Here is a 2,956-nt window from a genome sequence, read left to right on the forward strand (position 1 = left end):
AGTGGTTCTGGTGTCACTTCAGTCATCTAAAAGCAAAGAATCAAGGTTTATGAATTTTTGCATTCTTTATACTCTTGCCCTCTTTTGAGACATTTTGAAAATTGATCTTGAGTATCTTTGAAATTCTCCTAGATCTGACACGTTTCTTCTGAATTTCTTTGGTCAGATCCTTCCACCTTCATCTTTTAAGTATTTTTGTCACTTAGCACATTGGATACTGAGGTGGTAAAATTTAAATGCAGTGTGGTTCTACTGTTTGCACCAATGGGATTAGATCACTATAGAAATGTTGACAAATCTGTTACATATTCTATGTCTAATCATTGTCCTCCTTCCAGTGGATCTTTAAATATTCTAGAAAGGAGCTGACTTAGTCTGATGTTATTGATTTTGACTTTGGATCAAGTTATCAATGATCTGACTGTACATACTTGGCTAATTAAAAAGAATTCCTGTATCAGTACCTAGTCATTTCCTCTCTATTAAGATATAGAGTTTTTTTTACATGATAGCATTTGGTCCTTGAGTCATCCAACACTATCTGACTCTCTTTTTGAAGAAAATATTCATAATATATAGGTGTAGACCTCTGGGTAGTCTTCAAGCCTTTGGTGTCTTTCATTTATTAATCCTAACCTGTGTTTTTCAAAATAGTTTTAATTGTCCTCCCATTGGCTCACCTTCTCATTAAAGTCACCAAGTATCAACATATGTATTTGTTTTAGAGAACCCTCTCAAGTTCTTTATCAAATTTCCCTAGTCCATGCTCAGCAATGGATGTTAGGATTATCATTCTCATCTCTTTTTTTAGTAAAAAAAAAGAATTATAAATGGAGAAGAACATCCCCTGTATAGTCCAGAATGAACATCTGATAATCAATGTCAGCTCCCTGTTTCTCTTCTAAGTCTTGTCCATATCTGGCTCTGTCTTAAATTCAATGTAGGTAGTTTCTTGGGGTATTCAGTCCTTGGTGCAGACCAGTCTAACCTCAATAGCATCTTCAAACACTTCCTTGAGTTCCTGACAAATTACTTTGTAAGGCAGATTCTTGACAAAGAGTGTCCTTGCATCTCAATCTTTTTTGTTTTCTTTCTGCTTTTTTCAGTTTCATTTCAGAGTCAAGGACTTTGGAAACCATTGAGTTCCAAAGATTTTTTCCAAGTCTTCAGATGATTCAAATTCCAGATAGCCAAACTTCCTGGTGTCATTAATATGGCCATCCACAACTGTAAGGTCATTCTTTACAAAGAAGTACGTGATGTTCAGAAGTGGTTTTGTTGAAGTTCAGCTTGCCAGTGTTAGGGCCTAAAATTCTAACTAGTCTGTCTAAAATATCTAATGAGTGTTGCCAATAAATTATAAGCTTTAGCAAGAGTTAGACTTTTAAACATTTATTAAGGAGAATAAGAATTTGGTGAAGAGAGAGAGAAAGAGGCCTAGATTCAGCTACCTATCTTGGAGAGCTACAGTTCTCCTGCTCCGCTCTCCACAAGAGTCCTGGCAAAAGAGAGCGAGCCACACCTCCATCCCACAAGCCTCCTGTGAAACTCACCACATCCCATCCACACGCACACACATCTCCAAGCTAATTGGCTGGTAGCCTTGATAGTATCCACAAGCAAACGTCACTTCCTGACACCAAGGACCTGACCTCATGGCTTGCCCTCAGATGCCTTCTCCTCATGGCAGAGCTTTCTTACAGTAACTCCCCAGCAAGTGGCATCATTCCAATCATAACACCAGCAAACAGGTTGAAATTTGTAAGTGTTTTAGTTTCTAGTTTCTGCTTCTTAGCTTCAGATGCTTTTTGTTTCCCCATTTCTACTTTCCCCTTCCCTGGTGCATCTTTGATGGGAGTTTCCTGTTTTTCTTCATCTTCCTCTTCCTCCTCCTCATGTTCTTTCTCTTCATCTTCCTCCTTCTCCTTTTCCTATTCCTCTTCTTCCTCCTCTGATTCCTTGTTTTTCCCAGATTTGCCAAGGGTAGATTTCACAGAAGCAGCCTTCCCTTCAGCAGGTGTGGTATCCATAGCTTCTTCTTCAGAATCTTCTTCATCCTCATCACAATCCTTTTCCTCCTCATCCTCAGAATCTTGTTTGTCTGGAGCTGCTTTCATTTCTGTAGCTTCTGGTGGCCCAGATTCTTCATCCTTCTCATCTTCGCTGTCCTCTTTCTTGACATTCTTCCCATTTTTTGCCCCTTTGGTGAGGGGTGGTGTGAGCTGCTGCTTTAGCTGGAATGGCATTCTTCTTGTCTGCTCTGATGACAGTTTTGACTGGGGTAGTCACTTTCTTGTCAGGGGCACAGGGACTTTCTCACTAGGAGTCATGACAGCTTTCTGCAGGTCTGCTAGCAATAACAGCTTTTTGGCTGGTACAGCCCTAACCTTCTTCCCCTTCCTCTGAGGGACCACAACTTCTCCACTGCTTTCTTTTTCATCTTCTGACGTGTCCTCAGCCTCACTGTCTTCTGTCTCATTTGGGGGAGGAGACATATTCTTTGGCTCACCTTGATTTTTAGCAGCCTTCCTGACCATCACCATGGTGCTGACATGTGACTAAGGGAGCATAGGATGTGGGTCCATAGGCAGAGGCCCTGGCAAAATCTGTGGCTGGGGAAAACAGGTGGGAGGAGTCCTTTTTGAGAGCAGCCCTTTTCTGGCAGAGACCAAGATGACAGACTCTGTTCTACCTATCTTGATGATGCTGTGTTTGCTCCCCAGAAGCACTGCAAAGCAAGATGACCAAGTGTCCCATGATATTTCTGGTTTCCTTTTAGTATCTAATGAAAGTAGCCCTGCCAATTCTTTTCTTTTCTTTTCCTTTCTTTTGCGTGTGAGGCAATTGGGGTTAAGTGACTTGCCCAGGGTCATACAGCTATAAAGTATCAAGTGTCTGAGGCCGGATTTGAAGTCAGGTCCTCCTGAATCCAGGGCCAGTGCTCTATCCACTGCGC

The 2,956-nt window shown here is 41.3% G+C and overlaps 1 pseudogene; it reads right to left on the bottom strand.

The window, feature by feature from the left end:
- Nucleotides 1–824: 824 nt before the first annotated feature.
- Nucleotides 825–2,543, bottom strand: LOC122747768 (annotated as a pseudogene).
- Between the last annotated feature and the right edge of the window lie 413 nt (nucleotides 2,544–2,956).

Source organism: Dromiciops gliroides, chromosome 3 (genome assembly GCF_019393635.1).
Source record: "Dromiciops gliroides isolate mDroGli1 chromosome 3, mDroGli1.pri, whole genome shotgun sequence".
In the NCBI taxonomy this organism is placed as follows: domain Eukaryota; kingdom Metazoa; phylum Chordata; class Mammalia; order Microbiotheria; family Microbiotheriidae; genus Dromiciops; species Dromiciops gliroides.